General features: G+C 35.4%; 1 protein-coding gene across 2 annotated transcripts in view; it reads left to right on the top strand.

Moving 5' to 3' along the window:
* The window catches only part of LOC135839250 (slit homolog 3 protein), a 660,297-nt gene that overhangs the window by 27,809 nt on the left and 609,793 nt on the right, over nucleotides 1-22,695 (top strand). The window contains exon 2 of one of the 2 annotated variants that reach the window (XM_065355187.1): nucleotides 10,073-10,204. The exons of the other annotated variant lie outside the window; for it this stretch is intronic. The gene's annotated coding sequence lies outside the window, so the exon portion shown is untranslated. The remainder of the gene's footprint in view (nucleotides 1-10,072; nucleotides 10,205-22,695) is intronic. 2 annotated transcript variants of the gene reach the window in all.

Below are 22,695 nucleotides of genomic sequence, written 5' to 3'. Positions count from 1 at the left end.
ACGCAGTCGTACCAGCCTACAGGCAGAAGCATCATCTAATCTAAAACTTCATTTATCTTTCCTTCCTTTGAAAACGCTTTTTTAACGTCGAAAATTTTTTTCTTCCTGGCGCACGACTGTTTTGTCTCTTAGTCCTGCATTCTGTGTGCCAGCAAAGATTACCTGGTAGACTCATTTCTACCAGTTTTACGTATTATTTATATCACGATAGTGAAGGAAATCGCCATTAATTTATCTCAGTATAAATTATGTACTTTCATGAAATTGAAATGAATCTTATCGATTGAGAATTGAATCTGAGCAGCTTCTTCGATAAAAATTAACACATCGTTAATACGAAGGAAACACCGCATTGCTTTCTGATTCGATAGATAATCGGGCAAATGTCTTTTACCCGAAATTAGTTAGCTGCCCTGCGGATGGTATTTCTTCTGTGCTGTAGATCTTAAATTCGGAATTTGATTCTAAACATTTTTCAGAAAGGTATGTACATAAATCTGTTTTTTGAAATACTTGATCGAGTTTTTCCTGAAATACTCTATGGATTTGATAAGTGAAAAGTGTAAAGGCAACCGATATGCGCCGGTTAAATTACCGTCTTACGTATTCTAGGATCATTGTCCTGCAGGAAAACCTAGATGGTTGTGTCATGAATCTAATTGGAATATTGAAATGTAGTTTTCTACTTACTACGTAATATACTTCGTAGCAAGACTGTTAACTACATTTTCTTTGCAGGAATTAGTTTTCTGTTCTAATAAAATGAAAAACCAAAATATTAATATGATAACAATTAGAATAATTATTAATAATAATTATTCAATTATTAAAATTTTAAAAATCGTAAACAATAGTCATAAAATTGGGGAGAAACAGACTGAAAAATGTCAATAATTTTATGGAGCTTTAACGGGTTGAAAAAAACGAATAGCCCCCCCCCCCCTCCAAACTAGGATTTATGGTCTAGAACCCTCATGACCAAATTTTCAGATCCGTAGATCATCCCTACCCCTCCAAAAAAGATGAAATTCACGTTTATGTTGAAAATTTCCATCTCTGGCAGTTTTCAACCGAATTTTTTCCCTATTTTCGGAGTCGTTCGACACTGCCAAGTGTCATTCATGGTAATTTTTTGAATTTTTTTCGAACCTGTCTTCTTGATGAAATGCGTACTTTCAGTTTTGTGATATTACTTATGGGAATTTTTTTATCAGAGGTGCAGTCATAGAAATAGTATTGTGTATTTTCATTCAAGTAAACTACATACCTAATATATTTTTCGACTTTTGAGAATTCAAAAAGTATTTTTTTTTACGATTTTTGTCGCTTGAAGTGATCAATTTGGTCTAAAAGTTTTTTTCTTGCGGTGTATCACTGGATACCCCCTCCCCAATTACACCACTGAATTTAATCGTGCCATTAGGGAACCACTGACTCCCTTTTTAGGCGACTCACTGGACTAAACGTTATTTCTGAATAATAATATCAACTCGAAATAGGGCCCTACATCATATTATTATTGCAAGTTCAGTCAAATTATAAATTTTCGAATTTTTTTCTTTCATTCTCAGATTGTTTTTCAATTTTGAAAAACACCCAGTACACATAGGAAAAAAGTCGAATATTTCTATTTTTACTGTAATCTGTATTTATTTATGACCTGCATATGTATTTCGAGTTGATATCAATCTAGACATGATTTTTGGCCCTGTGGGTCGCTCGAAAACGTGATTCAAAGGTTCCAAAAGTGAAGCGATTCCATTTTATTTTGAATGGAAATTTTGAAGTGAAAAAAAATTGACGAATTTGGTCAACATTGAGGTCGATGATGTGATTGGTATTGGTGTCTTTCATGATGCATTGCAAGAAGAAAGTTCACGAGTAAATTTGACGACTTTGAGCGAAAAAAATAAGTTTTAGGTGTTTTTAAGGTCTTCTTACCAATATGAAAAATTTTGAAGGAATACGTGTTGAACAACTTGAGTAGATAAGATACTCAAAAGTATAATATGGCTTTTTGTGATAGCACCTCCAAAAAAGTATGTTACCGGAAGCATAACTTGAAAAGCCAAAAACACGTATTTTACGGAAACGGTAAATTCCACAAAAAAAATTTGAAAAATTCTCTAATAAACATCCGTAGAAACTCTTGAAAATTTACACGTATAATCAACTTGAATAGTGAAAATGACTAGAAAATGCTAAAAATGAAAAATGGTCACTTACATAAGTACATGGGATCAACTGGTCGAACACCATTCGAATTTCGATCTTTTCGCTGTGGAATGGCTGGAATTTAAAATTTTATTCGTACGAGTATTTTCACTCTTCTAATTTTCATTTATTTTATGTTGGTAAGTTGTTTTTTCTTACCCGTGATTTATGTTCTTTACATAACAGACGAAATGTGATCAAGTACTCACTTATACATGTTCGGGTTATTCATTATCTATTGATTATTGAAATTGAATTTCCTAATGCCGAGTTCTGTCAGAGACGGGTAGCATTCCTGCAAGTTTGAAAAAATGTGGATGATAGATGCCAAATAAAGGTGGGAAATTGAACACAAAAATGGCAATTTGATTGATAATGAGTCGAGAATATAAAGAATAAGTCCTCATACTTCGATAATATATGTACTTATTAAACAGTAATCAAGAATAACTACGATTAAAATACGCATGCACGTACTCTTGGGTCCGTGTTGAGACTGTACAACATATTGTGTTTTTAATTTTTATATGTATTTATTGAGTCCTCGATTGTGTTGAAAACGGCGATCATCGCCTCCTTATAAAATGTAAGAATAGCGGACACTTCATTTGCTCCCTGGTATACTCTCGGATCCATTTTGAAATCATTTGATTTCTGGCACACATCGAAGCCAACAATCATGACTTCGGCTATATTTTATGGAAATTTTCGTAATTTAGGATATACTTACTAGGTAATTGATAATAGATTACATAATATCCTGTGGTATCAAGGGTTAATAATGATTTGAATTTTTCATGCAAAGCAGTGACTGTTTCTATTAGAGTAGGTAAAACTATGTTCGGAAGAAGATGGATAGATGATATAGGTATGAGACTATGGGAAATAGGAATCGCTAAGTAGGATAATTAAACCTCCTAGAGACCAAATTACTAACTATTTATTTCAGATATCATCTAAATTAGAAAATCTTCTTCACAGGAAAAACATGGAAATTTAAAGAACCAAAAAGACCAGATAAACTTGTGAGTAAATTTATATGTATCTAGAAAAATCATACACTGTATGAAACAATTATAAACTCGTAATTTGTTCCAAAAAGGGTTTCAAAAGATCTCATAATCGAGATATTCAATTAATTTATAAGATGAGTAAAACCTACCCGAGATTTATAATCAAATCATATCGAGGTAAAAAAAATAAACCAAGTTTTTAATTAGACTATATCATATTTACAATATTAGGTAATTCAAAAGCTTTATAATAAAAGCATATCTACCTTAAGAGGGGACCTATGTGCTCTCACCAGCATCGTCACCTGCATCTCTGTGCTAAAGGCTTAAGCAGCCATCTTCGGAGACAAATCGGTAGGAAGAAACACAAGTCGCGAATGATCGAATTAAATAAAAGTCAGTTCAATTTCACATCATTGTAATGTCGATTTCAATACATTACAATAATTTCAAAGATAATTCAAAATACGAGTATCAAACGCCCGAGTAGGATCGAACCTATCTAATATACTTAGTTAGTTACCTATACCACAATCCCAAGTTCCAATGTTCCATTAAGCGGTCTGCATTTTCTATCAGGACAAGATTGATGCATTTAGTAATAATTGGAAATGTTTTCCCACTCCGTTCAGCAAATTAACGCATTTTCCATAATCGGCTGTTTGAATAACATTTGGCGGGAATGACACCAATTTCAAAAACTGATCCAGATTCAGTTTCTTTCATGCCAGCTTTGATCTTTGACATTGATAAACATTAGTAATTCGTTCAAGCTACACAATTTGACACTGATCAAATTTGAAGGGAAATTCACAACTTCATTGGAATCATCACATATTGGTGTTTCGGTATTCTTTCTTATTTTGATGGCACAATTAGCCATCGCTGAGCCTCAAAATGATATCATTTTTTTAAAAATCGCGGTTTTTTTTCGCAATTGTTGAGTAGTATGACCTATTTAATATCTCGATCACCCCCCCCCCCACCCGGTTACGTTTTGAGTTTCTGAACTTCCCAAACCCATTGAACCCATCATATTCCGCCGTCTACTAAGCGCCTGAAGATTGATGGATCGCGAAAATCACAACTCCTCATAAATTTCAAAACCCTATTTCACCATTTTAAAAAATCATTTTATAAAAAAATAACGCTGAATTTGTGTTCAGCTGGTCAATGCAACGTACCCAGATAACCACACTTTCTAATGATTTTATCGATCAATCCAACCAAGGTTAGGTACTCTTTTTCGCCTGAATTTTGTGAATTAGATCGAAATATTCGTGAAAAGTGTGATAATCGGAGTATTTTGATTTTGATCCGCTGAACTCGAATCCAGAGTTAGTTTTGTATAAAATTAATTTTTCAATGGCGGAAAAGTGCTTTGACGTTGATTAGAAATGAAACTTGAATCGCAACCTTCGAGGGGGATGATCGAAGTATTACCGAAAAGTGACAAAACCACGATATTTTCAAAAACGATCTCACTTTGAGGCTCCTTGGCTTAGCTCTCTCAACTGATGAAGGACTCAATTTTTTGGGTAGTCTTCCAATCCAAGTGAACATCCCCACCTGCTCCTGTTGTTCAAAAAATTAAAATTGAAAAATATTCAAATGAAATGCATGACGAGAATGATCAAAGACACAAAATCATAGTCAATTTTCGAGTCCAAAATTTGAAAAATCAGTGCTCCGTTCATTCTCAAACATGAAAAATTATACCACGCTTTTAAATTAATGATGATTTCTTCTGAATTGTTCCACCATTTATAAACTTAGTTTTCTGGAAATTGATTACTACAATTTGTCTACACTGCTTGTCGAGTTAGTCAAATTTTGGTGCCCATAAAGTTCTATAAAGTGAGGCTTTGTGAGGCTTTGTGGAGTTCAAATAATGCTTTTCTTAGTTTTGTTTTTCATCATGTTCAGTTAATCAGATGAAAATTGGATCAACATTGAAAGCTCTTTGCTGTACGATACAGTTGACAATTTATAAATCAGGTGAGGAATAAAACATCAATTCGGCTGTATGCCCATAGGTATTTTTCAATCAAACCAGAATGAAAATGGCTGTACTGATGCAGGATTAGCCTAACGTGTATAATTGCAATTGATGAGAAATTGTTAGATATTGATTTTAACATAATAAGTACAATGTACTTTTGGGTGCACAATCATCATTTTGTATTAAAAGATGATTCATTTTCAAGTGAAAAAAAAAAAATGATGAAAGATTACTTACTTTCCATGTTGTGATGCTGTCGAAAACGTGTATCTGCCTGTATTAAGTATTCATTAGTTTGTATTCGAAATACCTATAAGTATTTCAAAATTGAAAGTTATACGATTCATCGACTGTATTTTGAAGTAACCCTTTTTCCAACCTGATTTTACGTACTCGCGCACGCTTCCCACACACGCACTCTCGATTTGTAGGGAAACTATTCTCAACAGATGCTGCTATTTTGATACGGTTTGTTTTTCAAATAAATATTGGCAGAACTTTTTGCTCAGTGACCTACATAGTTTGTGGGTTGGGTATATCATCTTCCGATTTCTTATGCACACGCGAGGTAGCCTTTTCAGAATTCAATGAAGAAAAATGAAAGAATTGGGGGATGTTTTCTTCCAGTTGAACTCTGTGTTCGCAATAAAATAAACACAATTGAAGACAACAATATATTTACTCGTATACGAATCGTAATTTTTCAATAATCGACCGTTCGCAACGAATCATTTTTTTCTTGATTCAGCTTCCCCCTTCACATTCAGCGAAAGAAAATTGAAGATTGAAAACAATACACAAAGAGAAACCGATGAAAAACCCAGCCTGGCGTTCTTAGTGAGCTGTGGCGGCCGGTATAATGAACATTTTTGACGCTTAAATTCGAACGTCGACGGTTAATTTATTTAGGTAAAAGGATTATGACGCGAAACGAGCCATTTCCACGGCAGTTACACGTTTTGATTTCCCAGTAGTATTCGTCTCCCATTCTCCATTCTGTGCCCCCTGTTTCTAGGGACGTTTGCGTTTGTGCCGGGTACACGTTCGGACAAGTGGACGAGAAGAGAGGCTCATTTACAAAACAAAGTGGCGAACGTGTAGTGGCTAATGGCTATCGTGCCGCCGGATACCTTTCTCTTATCGGCTCTTTCGCTTCGGTTTTATATACACAAGTATCACGGTTCTCCTTTTGTACATTGTATCATAGGTTCCACAGAGAGATGGCCAGAGAGAGAGAGAGAGAGCAAAGGTTGCCAAATTCAAATGAACCATTTCTCTCTCGGTGCCTTTGTATCTTTCCCTGTTGCTCTGCTGACTATGAGTGTACACCTAGTAGACGAGAGCGGCGCAAACTCGTCTATTTTGTTGTGCAATTTGAACGATTCGCTGAGCCCGTGTTCAACGGTCGACGTGACGTGTTACGATTCAAAGGCCACAGTTGTGTCGTCTTGTCGATAGGTACAAATATATAAGGCCGAAAAACAGATGAAAATTCTTACTAGGGTGTAATTTCGACCTACCTGTACCAACGATGGTGGGTGATGCGGATCGACGTCGTTATATCGTTAAAGGCACTTACTCTCTACAGGTAATTTTGTCGTTCAAAAGGCCATAGATACATTTGAACTGTGTAAGGGTATACGAGCCGTAACATGGTGTTGCTCGTTGCCTATCAAGGTGTGCATGTGCGTGTGTCTGTGTGCACGTGTGAATGTGCACCATGCTGTACACATACTATACTACATCACGTTGTCGTTGTTTTCCTCCCCCTAATCCTGGAACCCTCCGCATCCCCCTCTCTGTTCGGGTGCGTTGTTGCGCTGCTTACTGTTGCTACAGTCGAGCTTTTGCTAAAGTTTTCCTGTCGAAAAAATAGGCTCGAGTCCAGCGAAAAAGCCAGCACTTGGAACTCGAGCCAAAATATACACGTAAATGGAAATAATATACGAGTAAACGATTGCGTGATACTGATTAGACGCGAACGAGCTCCAAACCATCATGAATCATCACGTAATTAAAATAAAAAGGGTAATAAAATGATATAGGTTTTAGAAAATACATTAACTACTCTTGGCCCTATCTTGTTTTCGAAATGACAGCACCCAATAAAACGCGAAAAAAGTTACGTGTGCGAGGTCGATGAGTAGCTGAATGGAGACTACGGTTTTATTTTTATGTATTAGGTCTCGATATGGGTATAAAAATTTGTTCCATTCACTCGGTCGTTTCTGTCCCTTTTCTATCAACATGTATGTGTTTCGAAACTGTAGGATTTCTTTAATATATTTGAACACTGAGTATGATATCGGGATGTTTTTGCAATTTTCCCAAATTTTTTTGTTTCGTCGTTTCCATCAATATTTTTAATTAAAAAATTAGAAAATAGATTATCAGCAAGGGTCTTACCGGCCGAACATTGAACCAATTTTTAAATTGGTTGGTAAAATGTTGAATAGAATTTATATCCATGTGAAAACTGAGAATATTTCACAATAAAGTTTATTGGACCAATGCCTGAGAGTTTTTCAAAGCATGAAAACATAGAAAATACCTTATCTCAAGTCACTATTATGTCAACGTGACATTAGAAGGTTATTGATTGGTTCTGCATTTTTCCACCTTGTTCGTTCAAGATTTTTTGTTACTGTTTGGTTACCTACTTTTTTTTCACTAAAATGGTAACTCGATATACTTTTTCCACCAAGGTCTCTGTGAATTAATTTAAACAGGATGTTTTGTGCGCTGCTTCTTTGTAAAAGTCATAGGATAATTTCTTGGACTGGTCTATTTTGAAGAAAAAAAAAGTTTGAACTTTTGTAGATCGACTACGAGAACATGTTCAAAATAAAGTTCATTCGATTACTTAGTTGTGTCTCTTGGAGTTTTATTTTTTCGTCGGGATGGTAGTGGATGCCGGGGGAGGGGGGATGAGGTCGAACGGCAAACTGAATTCAAAACTGAAGCTGTTGAATGAAATTTGTATTCGTGTGAAAATTTGAAGTAATTTGGGCTGAATTTGTCGGACCAATAGTCAAGAGTTCTTTCTCTCTTTTTGTAATTTTGGATCTTTCATTGTTGCGATAAATTCGTGATTATTCGATCAAATAATTCAATAAAAAAAAGTCAACAGATAAGTGATTAAGTTCAAAGCCATGTTTTTACAACAATTTTATTGTGACTTGAATAGTGCAAATAGATTCTACGAATCGAGGGTACCACGTGAAAATATGACGAATTCTGATTTTTTTTTTGTGAATGATATCTTGATGACAAGTGTCAAGTTTTGTTCTGACTGGGGTGTTTTTTTAAAACCAACCCCTCAAGTGATTTGTCCAATAACTATGTGTTTCTTTATGAATTTGCCCATGTTTGTGTCCGAAACTCTTTTTCGAAGAATTTGGTTATGTTTGGGGCTACTTCTCGTCCATTTTTCACTTCTTCTTGAATCTGTGAACTGCGTCAAACTTTTCAATCGGTTATTTGATTAGTGAGAAATTTTCCTCATCGTTTTTCGTTTCGATTTGTAAAGTTCAATCTGATTAAATAATGTATGCCAAAAGTTTTGTTAAATTCGACATGACCAAATTTTGAACATTCCAATGGGTTGTAACAAATTTTTTTGGGGACGTGAAAAACAATATTAAAATAGCAACCTATGAAATTCTAACTTCGAGAAATACCTATATCTATGTGAATGTCAAATTTCAATTTTTTTTTTCCAAAATCGATTCAACATTGCTCAACGGACGTCATAAAAGCATTAGAGCCTAAGGTTATTCCACTCGAAAAAGTTTTGTTCAAAACCCAGACTTGTTGTCGTGTACATTCGCCTCTTCATCGAAAAATCGTTTTCTCGTAATGAATTTATATCTGAGTGTAATCAAATAAGATTGTAACAATTTTGAAATGTTCCATAATTATTCGTGATTTTTGAGTTTCACAGCAACTCAAAAATTCGTCACCTTCTTATTGCCATTATTGGCATTTATTACAGTAATGAATGAAAAATTCTACCTGCTTTGTGGGAAAGCAGCATTCAGTGAAAAGTACGAGGAATCGAAGACACGGAATTTTAAAAAAAGTAGAATTATAAAAAAATCATCTTACTATTATTGCATTTGAGTGTAATCAAATTAGGTAGATTGTAACAATTCTCTCTTCTTGTTCTTATTGCCATTTACTATAGTACTGGATAAAAAATCCTTCATGCTTTAACGTGCGAAAAGTACATTCAAGGAATGGAAGAAACAGAATTTTTTAAATCATTTTAGCATTATTGCAGGGCTGCAGGCTTGTGATGAAAAATCTAGCATATTTTTGAAATGAAAAACCTAGAAATTAGAATCATTTCTATGTCATGTTGGAAATTCAGTTTAAAATTGGAAAAAAAAAATTGAAAGTGTAATCTATCAGCGAAAAGCTGAAACTCTCTTGCAATCAAGGAATAGCTGATACTAAAATTTACTACAGACCATGTATTGAATAATTTTTCTCCGTTTGTTTCTTATTCTGCTGGCGTCGTTGGTACCTCACACTACAGACATGTAAAAGCAACTTGCAGTTGGTATTCGGTTTTTCTGACGCGAGTCGTAATATGGAAATTCTAGAGGCAGGGGTGTGTGGATTTTCGGAGATCCAATTTTTGACCATTGATTCTGGCATAATTTTTTGACACAAACAATAAACGTTCTCTCACCAAATTGTCAATTTCTAAAGCTGAAGGTGCTACAGGCAGCCGTGTTTCGCGAATAGAGTGAATTTTTTGTATTCAAGGTTCTCATAATTTTCAAAAATTGAATGTTTGTCAATTTTAAAGGTTAATAATTCTTGTGAAATTTTTCAGGACGATCGAAAAGTATCACATCGCGATATTGTCCAACTTTGAAATTGAAAGAGCTGTCATCAGTAGTTCGTAGAAATTTTGGGGCACCCTTGAAAATTGATTTGCCTGTAAAGCCTTCAATTTCAGAAACAGGTAGGCTTTTTTGTAAGATGAGAAAACCTTTTTTTGTTAGCATTGAAAAGTTTTACCAGAAACCATAGTCAAAAATGGGGTTTTCCAAAATGCTCACATTGTTGCCTCTTCCGCTTGGAAGTACCATTTTTCTGCCTCGACTATCCCTTAATAAAGGTGTAAGGAACCTACGACCCCGATTGTGACATTCGGTTCACTTCCAGTCACTTTCCAGCTCCACGAAGTGACTTTTTCCTCCACTCGTAGCTCATTTATATTCGCAAAGACGACGATAGCGTTCCGGATAACCGTCGAGAATAAGGCGAAGGCGAAAAAAAAAATTCTTTCAACGAGTTCGAATTTATTACTATGTCGAGTTTAATATTCGTCGAATCGACCAGATGCTTATTTAAAGTACCAACTACGTGATCTAATTGGTATAGAGCGAATATTCGACTGGTGTATTGAAAGAGGGAGGCAGGACAATGGCTTTGCTTCGGTCGGGTCGCCGGCCAAGCTTTCAGTTGAAGTAAAATTTGCTCTGCGAGCGTGTTTCTTCCTGTTCGTCTTTCTTTACTTCTTCTCTACTCATTCTGAAATTCGACGTGTACTTATGTAAGAGTAATAATGAAAATATCTGCTATTTCGGTCTGTTTTTTCGGCTTCGTTAGCGCTGCTGCGATGTTATTTTTGAATTGATTGCAGAAAAGTGGTTTTCTTTTTGGTGTTTTTTGGTCTTTGAAAAAGGCATTTAGGATGGATAACGCGAGTTTTGAAAGTATTAATAATAAAGAAGAGATTAAATGTCTCGCGATGGTGCTGAACTTTGTTGCGACGACGTAGTATAAGGCAGAAAATTAAGAATGTTTTTGCGAGGATTATAATACTTAATGTGTGGATTTTGGAACGATGATGAGGCTGAAAAAGCGTCGTGTTTTGTTTGAGTTTCGAGAAGATTGGTGTTTATTGGAATGTATGTGTAAAGAAATACTTACTTACTTACTTACTGTGTACGATTGATAATATTCCTCAATCATTGTTAAAAGAATAAAAATAATAATGAAGGGATCGATAGGCTGATTTTTTCTTTAGAAAATGCAAAATCTTCTCAACAACAAGGCCTCTAGAGCTATTTTGTAATTTGATACAATTTTGGCTCTACTGTTCATTTAGGATCCAATTTGTAGTTGCACCCAGAGAACAGCTTTGGTTAAACCACAACCTAAAATTTTTGAGAACTCCTTTATAAGATGTAAACTGTTTTTTGGCGCTTTAATTTATACTACATATAAAAATATATGCAGCAACCAAAGTTCTATGTGACTTTATTACTATCATTACGTTTACTTTCCCTTTTTTTCCCTTTCTCGTAGCTCATTATTTCGCTACAAGCAAGCAAAGGCTTTTAATGTGGTACGCACTTTAAAAAAAAAAATAATGATGGCTGAATCGATCGAATATCGACGGCGTAATGTAAAATGTGACCTTTGTAAACAAACAATTAATTTCGCGTGAAAAATACAATTATCTTCGGCGTATTGTATACATTTCATAAATCAAACAACAATCCTTTCTATTTGCCTAAACGAAAGTTTTCCAAATTAAAAGCCATGTTTCGCTCTCTCCCCTCTCTCTCACACTCTCCGGTGGGACAATATGTATTAATTTCGCTACCTTTACGGTTGACCCGAATTTTCCGTCAAGGTACATACTCGTATATCTATCCATTATTTCATGTATCGTGCTTCTGTGTGGTTTGTTTGATTATTGAAAACACGTTAGGCTGAATTTTCCTCGATTGATAAGAGTTTTTTCCCATTTATTTTTCAAAACAATACTTGATATAATGAAATCAGTGACAGTTTTTTTTTCACGTGGTTGAAACAAGACGATAAGAAAGGCCAGTGATACAAACTTACTTTGGTGTATCGATTGTATTGTATACATAATATGAGTGTAATAATTAATGTTATATTATGCACCTTCCCTGGTACCTAGATTAACGTATGTACTTTTATCTGATTGTGAGTATTATTAGGGTATTTTTCAGTTTTACTTATTTTATACACATATCTATGCACACGATTATTCAGTTCCAACGACGAATATATACACAACTAAGTATACAAAAATGACAACGAAGGCAACGATGGAAGACGACAACAACTACGTACGTTTGCGACCAAACCGATAGCTCGCATTCGCTGTAGTATCATAATGGATTATGCAAATGGTTACACTTAGTACCAAGAACGGTTTCAAAAATCGCGCAAAAAGCTCGTACATAGACGTACACAAGCGCACACGCCAATTCGAGTTTTATTCGTCCTGCGGGAACAATGTTATACTGATTACGATGGCATTATTTCGCGAATGTTTACGCTGCCACCACAGTCACACACATAGAGTGCTTTTGAGAGATATCGAGCTACTTACTGCGATGCTTCGCTACATATACCTAGTATTGTTCAAGGTTGAAATATTTCTCAATGATACCGAAAAGGAGGCAAAGGGGTGGTACTAATTTCTGAGGCACTTTACACATTCCACATCATAATATATTAGCTGTTCAGTATAGGTGGGAATGTATTTGTGATGTTTGCTATGCCAACTTAGGTTCGAAAAAAGGGCGGCAAGGGGGTGGCACTCATTTCCGAAAAATTTCGGATTCATTGATAAACCAAGTGAATTCGGTGGGATGATATACTAAGTCATTGTTGTCATCCGAAGTTTCTCCTAAAATAAGTATATGTGTATGAGAATCAACTTATAATTTATATTGTGTACCAGTGTACCTAGCTGCTCTATTATGGGTCGAAAATTCAAACTACAAATACCATGATTTTCATTGTTAATGTGTTCTGTACTATTTAAAACCATATTCCAGCTTCTAAAACTGCTAAAATGATAGAAAAACATGATTTTGTAAAAAATTGCGCGTAAAAATTTACAGTTTGTATAGACTATTGAAAATTTGTATATCTTCCTTCAAGTGGCAGCAGACTATTACTTTTTGCTTTGCTACGATGTATATTCTTTGTTCGTGAAACTGTTAAATTTTGACCTGTCATTTTACGATTTGTTTTTTAAAGGTGAATACGTGTGAAAGGGTACTCTTGAGTTTTATTTTCTCAAATAATCCAAGTTTTTGTGACTTTTTTCTACACTCCAGTCATCTGTACTGGTCTTGATGATATAGGTCAAATCATTATAAGAAAGTTAAACGAAATACTTGTTTGTTGTTCAGATTACGAATGACCGTAGGTGTTCGTCGAATTACCTTATCCAAAAATGAGAGAATAATTAGGTAAAGTACTTACTTACTTCAAATATGTTATTTTTATGGATAAAGATATGTACCTAGATAAATTATTCGAACACAATACAGATGTAGATTACATGTGTTCTGTTCCGTTTTGGATTGCATTTTTTTTTTTTGATTCATTTCGACACGTTGCCTTTTATATTAACGAATTGTGGTTGTTAACTCGTTTGCGTTCCCGTGATATTAATTCTAATCATTTGAACGAGGTGCGATAGAATCAAGCTTTCCCAATAATGGAACGATAAAATGCCAGAGTTCTATGCAATAAATGATCATTCACATGAAGAACATATTACGATGCAATTCTCTATTGATAAAATCCAAAATTCAGAAAGAAAAGCATACCAGGAATGAGATTGGTTAAAATGATATTTTATTAAAAAATTTCAATATAGTTCAAGAGCTATACCTACCGAGATTGCACCCTGCTCTCAAAAGTTGGTATGAATATTGAATAGTTGAATACGCCTATTTTAATAGCACTCGGTCCGCCAATCCGCAGCTGCTGCTTTAAAGCTCAGCGAAAGCTCGAAAGTTGATAATTTTTGTGAACTTTCGACCGAGAAAACTGATGGCTCAAATTGGTGCCAAATTATAGCATTATTCACGCTGAATCCGAATATACAGGTCTGTCGACCCTCAATGCTGCCCAAGCCTCGCCAGACTGGATCAAAGAGGTGACAAATTCGCAAATTTCATATTTTTGGACTAAATTCTCATGAAAAGCTATAAGATCGGGTTACAAATTATTTTCAAGCAGTGTAACGGAATGCTGTATGGTCAAGATGATTTTTAGGTGACAAAACTTTTCAAATTTTTCATGGGGGGGGGGATGTTGAGGTGTAAGGGGAGTATCCATAAATTCACCAAATATGGCTTTGTGATGTATCTAAATTATATGTTTTTTGGGCCGTAGAATTCAATTATGGCAATAGTTTTCACATTGGAGGACAATACGGTCAAAAAACATATATTTTGATATCACATATCTAAAGGTCATCATATTTGGTGAATTCATTGATACTCCCCTTACGCCTCCACCCCCTCCCCCAACTAAAATTTTTGAAAAATTTCGACGCCTAATAATCATCTTTCAGTTATTTGGGTGCAATCGCGATAGGTTTAGCTCTTGGTGGGACTAATAGATTTCATATTACTTTTATAGTCATGTATGATGCAAGTCTTAGGAAAATTTCGGGCACTAGTCTGATCTCATTGTTTTCTCCGTATTGGTTTGAAAATGATGACGACAATGAAAATGAGTCAAAAAGACATTTTCATTTTGTGATGTATCGTTTCATTTTGTGTGAAAATTTTAAGCAAGATAATTATAATTATTTTACATTACATATTTTTTTATACCTTGAAAAATCAAAAAAAAAAAAAAAATTGATTTCATATTTGATATTGCCCATGGCCATATTGCCATCTGTTTCCTTGGCAGACTGTACATTAAACAAACAATTCAGCTGAATAAATATTCAAGAATTCAAATTCTTTGAATAACCCATGTTCGTCATATTGCTAAGACAATTGTAAGATTAGAAAAAACATATTTTTCTTACCATTGTATTTTCCTTTTGTTGATTTTGAATTTAAGGTGGTTTAGGCCTTATCATTCCAACAGTCATTTGTTTTCTTGACGATCTGTACCTTAAATAAATGAAACAGCAGGTTAATAATATTCAAAACCACTAATCCAAGTTCTTTTGGTTCATGATGTTGCAAAAATAGATTGAAGATTGACAGATATTAAATATAACGCAAGGAATAGTAAGAAAATGTGCATACCTGTGCTCTATCAGTCGAGTCCAGCGCAAATTCCAAGGTGTCCTTACAGTATTTCGAAGAAATGAAACTGGTAACCAATTAGCGGTCTACTCATCCTTGTGTCTTGTGGACATTATTGGGTCTGGATGTGCTCATCATTTCAGTTTGGTTCAAAACAAGCCTGATTTTTCTCGATCCCAAAACTGAAGAAAATTTGGGAACCGATATAATTTTGAAGTTGAACCCTCAGCAATCCTGAAACAAAATCGTTTTGGTTTCAAGATCCCAAATTTTTTATTTTTTCCCCAATGTGATTATGATAAATTGTCATTTTACATAATTTATCATCATTTATTCAGTGTATAATGCATGGAAATTACTCGATGAATTAACTACTTAGGCAATATGTATGCATGTAAAACATTAAACTGAGTTCACCGTTGGTTTCCCATGTTGAAACCGCTCACCCTATAGACCCCTTGCAGGAGGTCTATTAGTCAATTTTCGGCTTAAAATTGGTTGAAATGAATATCCCGAAACCGAAACCGATTCTTCCTGGAACTAAAACAATTTTTTCAATCCGAATACCGATTTTGAAACCAAAATAAAAATTTAGAAGAATAAAACTAAAACAAATTCAATTCCAAAATGAATAAATTAATTTTTATACCAAAACCCAATCTCGAAATCATTTTAGACCCACAGCTCAGCACAGAAGTCAAAAGTGCAGATGCAGAACATTCATGTATTCAAATTTCAGAACCTTCCCATCAAGGTAGAAGACCACAAAAAAATAATTTAAAAACAAAATTAAGATTAACTTACTCGGATAGCGCAAACCTTCCCAACAAGGTAGAGAATCAGAAAAAATAATTATGTAAATTGAAGAAAAATGAAAATTACTTAGAATTTTGCGTGGAAGAATGAATCGCATTGGTTGAATGGTAAAATTTTGACAGAAGGATGTAGCTACTTGGTACATATGACAATTACATAAATATTTAAACACAAGGAATGGTGAGAAAATGCGCATAACTGTGCTCCCATCAGTCGAGTCCAGCACAAATTCCAAGGTTTCCTAATCGCCAGTTCCTCTCGTGGAAAAATTCACCTCGATCGTAGATGGTTGAAAATTTGCAAGTTCAAATGCAGGAAAAATTCCGATCTGCGATACGGCTTCTATTGCATCGAAATAGTTGTACCAGCGTAGGTAGTGTTCGTTGGTTTCAATTTGGAAGTTGATCGCTGTAATTAAATATTGATCACCGGGGAGCTAATGTCCCAGACGAAGTTTATGGGTTGACTCTCTATACACTTTCAGCATGTGCAACTGCCATCTTGTTACATTTGAGTCTTGTTCTCTAAATGCAGGTTTAGTTTTTCCAGTTCTTTCTCAAGAAAGGCGACACGATTTTGTAGTTGTACTATAACATGTTCCCTATCTGATAAATAGAACAGGTTGTTTTAGAGAAATGAAGAAAATGGGATTTTGTCTTAATTTAGACATAATTATCAAGATGGGAACATTAAATTCTCACTAACTTTCCTAGGGAAACGACATTGTGGTTGGCCCTGTATCGACACCTCGGTGCACCTTATTAAGACTGCCATCCTCTTGATGTCGGAGTTCTTGGAAAATCTTGATATGTCAGTCAACTCAAATGAATTGAAAAAGTCACTTCGAATCATATAATTATTCTTTTTATTTCATAGCTCGAAAAATCAAATAAATCAGTTGACTTGAATTTCACACTGACAAAATTCAAAACATTAAAAAATATCAAAAAATACATTAATTTCTTTGCGGAAACGAACTCGGAAGAGTGATGAATGCAATTTTGGAAGGGAACTTTGAAAATTCAGACCATCATGGTTCAGTCATAGCCAGTGCTGCTGATAAGTTTCGTATTTATGTAGAATTTCACGTATGTAGCATTTTTGCTGTCTGGGTCTCCATTCCATGGTTTGTCTAAAAAAGTATGTCCCCTTCCTTTATCTAAACCCAAGGACGGTACTTCATTCTCTGTTATCAAAATCCTTCATTTTTTCATAACCTTTGAAAAAATTATCACTTGGATAAAAATTGTGATATTTTTATGTGTAAGTTGGGTAAAGCTGACTTATCACCCTAGTTAAGTTTAACAAGTATTTATAGATTTTCTCGAAAAATGTAAAAGTGGACTTGAGTCTTTTTGGAAATTCGCGTCTCATTTATTTCACTTGGATAAAATCGAGAGTAAACTTCATTAGGTACTCATTGGAAGCCGAGTTATCACTTACATCATGACGAAAGTTGGTTGGGGCCTCACCGACACCGTGAATACGATATATATCAACAGTTTAGGCTTCAACTCTCGCTGCCTGCTGACTCTATTCGCTTTCACGATATCCTATCGGTTTAACTTCGGAGGATCTTGAATTTTGATTTGATAGAACTCCTAAAATTTCTGGAGGTTTGTTTTCCCAGGATTTATACTTGAAACCAGATAGTGATTTGTTACTATCGCTGATTTCAAAGAGGTACATAAAATACAAGAACTGATTTTTAGAACAGTGGACCTTTCAGCAGTAACCTAATGAAAATTAGAAAGCCAAAATGCATCCACCAACCTTATTTTTAATGTAACGAATCGATTAAAGATGGTTTGAAGCTGTTCTGGATCCTTCAGCTGTAGTTTGGAAATCCCATATTCTCAAAAATTATCACAAAAAACGTCCAAATCACGCATGATGAATGTGTAAACGCTCAAGTGGGTCACTAACAAGCAAAGGTTTAAATTACGTTCACACGAGTTTAACTCGAACAGGTTTCTATGACATTTTTTCAAAATCTAGAATCACCAAAATATATAGCCGAAGACTCCAGTTCAGCTTGACACCACTTTTAATTGACTCAGCATGTTGAAATTAGAGTACAGAAGATGAATTTCAGCCTTTTCAACTTCGGTGGGTAAAATTTTGTGAAAATTTTCGACCTTCAAAAATCTGCTGGAAGTACTGCTGAAATGACTCGCGAAACTGTTCTAAATGAGGGAATCGAAAATGGGCTACAAATTTTAGCATTCGAAGACAATTCAGTAAAATTTTGATTTTTTTTAAATTTTCAGCCCAAATTCGTTTTTTTAAAAAAAGTAGGTACATATAAAAAATTGAAAAATACTTTCACTCTAGCACCTAAAAGTTTGACTGGAAAGTGGCGATGTATTATGGAATGCGCTTTGGATTCAGCACTGTCTGGTTCCAAAATTATGTACTACTCAATAAAAATGTTGATTATTAAGGCGTAAAGTCCTAGACACTTTTACAACGTGTACTTATAAATAAATTAGTACAGCTTTACATCTTCACAATTTGTTCACTTACTACTCCTCTACGCTATTTCGATACTATTTAATGGTAAATTTTGCGGACGCTTGGAGTTGTCAGGATATTGGATTTTTGAGGCGTTCTCCCCTTCCTCCTATAATGAACACTTAACCGTGCTATTCTTCAACTTTGTTCTTGTGATTCGGTTCACACTGATGTAATATTAATTCCAAAGGTAATTACATTGAGCATAGAAATTGAAAATAGGTGCCATGCTATCGTTTGCCTCTCTCCTCCGCCCATTCCAAGATCTCTCAACAAAACCAATTCCACTGGTTTGATACAAAATCATCTTTACGTAGCTTCTTTGATTTTATTTTCGCGACTCGGCAACTTTCTCTCGTTCCTGTTGCGAGCCTGCGGCTTTATTAATTACGTTTGTCGAAGAAAACGAGGGCGCTCGATTGTTGGAAAATAATTCGTACTTAATATAACATTAGCGGAATCAGCTACGATGACATCCGGAAAAGTGTCCCGGCGCTGAGAAGTGCCTTCGCCGTATTTCTTTGTGACAATAACGATGAAAGGAAAAAGGTCTACTCGACAAAAGGTGGCCGCGAAGGGGTCCTGCAGGGTTGTTTTTCATGCTACTGGAACACGGTGTGTAGCGTTGAGAAGAAAAGCATACTAGTGTAGCGAGTCTCTCTAGAAATGCTACGTAACTTTATAGTCAACTCAGAGAGAGGCATGCTACCCTCGAGGGAATCTCGCGTCTCGTCATCTCCGGCCTACTGGAGAAAAGTTGCACAGACCCTGTGTACACTAAGGCTATATACGGCTCTGTGCTACTTTGGAATTCAAATCTTGTAATTTGCATTCCCGCGGACTATCGTCGTAGTCGTTGTCATTGTTGGCGTAATTCTTATTTGTGTACTGGCAGTGTTCTCTTTTCTACTCGTTTTCTTCCTCATCGTCGCGTCTTATAGTCGCAAAAGCTGTGTCGACTGGAGCAGCTCATCGGAAAAGTTAACCATACACGAGGAAGAGAGGATTAGCCGAGTCGACAGAGAACGAGAGAAGTGTACATATCCGCTTCTCGCTCCCCCTCCCAACCTCCCTCCATCCATCCATCTCTCACGAAGGAGAGCTTTTCTTAATAATGATATTATAAAGTTGGTAGGCGCTGCGGTGAATTTTCCTGCTCGTATCGCGTTACTTACTGGGGCACGTGATAGACTGTCGTGTACGTGGAAATGAGTAAAAGTTTTCACCCTCCTCCTCGTGCCCCCCTCTAAATGGTGGTGGGTTCGACGAGACGACGACGTTACAGAACAGGTGGTGGTGAAACTGGAAAGTAAGAGTGAGAAGGTATATTTACCTACATAAGAAGTATATTACTGTAAAATAAAACAGAAAGCCAAGAAACGAAACGCGCGTCGTCGTCGTCGTTTCATTAAAAACCTCCATACAACCTTGGTATTTTTCTTCATTTGCAAAGACGCAAAAAAAGAAAAGAGAAAAATTATGCCTAGTTGCGAATATGATGAAAATATGTACCAACATCATCGAGTCGTTCTGCCGAGCTCGTGCTCACGTTAACGTTAACGTCTCTTTTTTTACTTTTTTTTTGTTTATTTTTTATTTTTCTTCCTTCTTCTCATAGAGAAAACTTCGTCATTATTATATAGCAGGCTGAGATGCGACGACGACGACGACGGTTTATGCAGGAGGGGTAAATATCTTTTTAAATTTTTTATCGTCGCTCATTTTATACGAGCGTATATAACACGATTGCGTGGCGTATCCCATCCGGATATTGTTCGCCATTTTGTGCCTCGTCTGCACAGGCTGTAGAGTAAGGATGTTTGGGTGTTAACACGTTATTAGGTACGAGTTTATGTGGCGTGTAATGTTCGCACTTCGCACACGTTTAATGTATACGCGTTTATGGAAGTCATTTTTAGCCTTATTGTACGCTTTTAAAGCTGACTGTGGATTGGATCTGTTGGAAAATATGTGTGGAATCACGGTAATGACTTTTTTTTTTCTAAAATGTGGTGGAAGGATTTGATAATGGAGATGGATTTTTATCGAGCATGTCCGAATCTTTTCTTGATGCAGTGATTCCTGGATGTGGCAGGGTAAAGAAATTATGATGGGAATAAGGATAATCAATATTTTGATTTTTTTTTTCATCATCCCTATTCAAACTTTTGAGAAGAATCTCACATGCTGAAGTTCTTTCCATGAATAAGTTGCCTGAGTGAAAAAAACCGTCCTCATTTGAATCATGATTGGGACTGATCGTTGGATTTGTGCAATTATTGTGCGGGGATCCTCCTGAGTACTTCCTGAGTTCCCCCTTATTTTCAGTGAAACATTGCCCCCCCCCCCTGTATGATCATGAAGAAATCTATGGACACACAAATGACAATTGAATTGAATAAATTTGAAACAGATGAAATTGAAACTTTGAGAATGGAAATAATAAAAAATGAGAATTTAAATAAAATGACAAATGAATAAAAATTATTTCAAGGAAAAATGGGGAGAAATTCAAGATGAACAAAACTAAAAGAAATGACAGACAAAACAATAAAGTAAGATGAAATTAAGCAAAACAATCTTAATCCAAAATAATATAAGAATGATAAGATAATTGAAATTGAATGATTTGTATATTCGGGTCATAATCCCGGTCTTGGGTTGAGTTTGAATGTATGTATCAGGGATGAATTGCTCATACGGAGGGCGCCAAAGACTTCTAGTGCGCTGCATACCGCCCGCTTTTATCATAATTTTCACAAAGTCGTAGCCAGTCCCTTGATCTCCACATTAATATTTTATTACAAAATACAAAAACTCATGAAATTGTAAATATTTCAAATCAGGACAATTCTGTTGTAAATCGAATGGAATACATTCGTCATTATTCAGTGGTGTATGATGATGGAATCAGTGAGCATGTTTATTTAGAAAATGTATGTTGTTCAGCATGAAATGAGCATTGGAAAATATTTAACATTAGTTGAACAAATCGTAGATTTAGTAGAAATGGAATAACCGAGGTACAACTTCCTAATACCTTTGTATAATGCTAGTTGGTTGAAACATGTATGAGATACGTTCTACGTGTAGATAATGTTGTGACTTCTGTAGCGGACTTGAATTCGGCAACAAACAATTTTTCGAACCTTCAGGCAAAATTTCAGACTGTCTTGATGAACTTACGAGAATGGACTTCAAACTCGTTAGATTTATTGAAGAGACATCGTCTCGAATTAATTGAATCTGATTCGAGTACAAAATTCAGCGTTACTGTCATCAATGCAGCAAAACAATTCTAAAAGTATTTAACCCTAATTGTGGTGATAGAAACGAAACAATTCTACAAAATATTATTGCCTGTAGAAATTGATATCTATTTTGGAAAATTTACCCAGCATCGACTTCAATGAAGTACCTGGGTATGGTGATGATACCATTGAATATTACTGTGGTAAACTGGACCATATATGTACTATGTGCGTATTGTACAGCATTGCATTTTGAAGACGAATTACCTTCTGATGATAAATATACGCAATGCTGTCAAAAAGGTAAGGTGACACCAGGTCTGCCAAAATCATTACTGTTGATTCATGAGCTGTTAACTAACATTGATCATAAAAACCATAAAAATTATATAAATAACATTAGGCGATATACTTAATAGCACGCTTTCATTCGCATCTTGTTGCGCCCAAATTGATACTGTACCAGGTGCAGGTGCGTATTGTTTCTAAATCCACCGTCAAATATATGTACCACAAGACATCTCATGTACAAAATATGTGGTGTACTTAGTCAATATCCATCTAAATAAATGCACAACATTACTTTTTTGGTAACGAAGAAGCTTCGAGTGAACGAATGCGTATTAACGCAAATTCTGCTCTTACCTTTGGTTGATAGTATTGAAATATGCTATTTGATCATCCACTTTACTCAAAAAGAAATCAGCGCTCTCTTTATGTTTATCATCTTATTATTAATCCTTCCGGATCCTGTCGCTAATTTTCGGCATCTCTATTTGCATCCGGCCGTCTTCAACGTTTCTTGTTATCCGCTC

Source organism: Planococcus citri, chromosome 3 (genome assembly GCF_950023065.1).
Source record: "Planococcus citri chromosome 3, ihPlaCitr1.1, whole genome shotgun sequence".
Lineage (NCBI taxonomy): Eukaryota > Metazoa > Arthropoda > Insecta > Hemiptera > Pseudococcidae > Planococcus > Planococcus citri.
The sequence above is the reverse complement of the archived record's forward strand: the minus strand, read 5'-3'. Positions and strand labels throughout refer to the sequence as shown.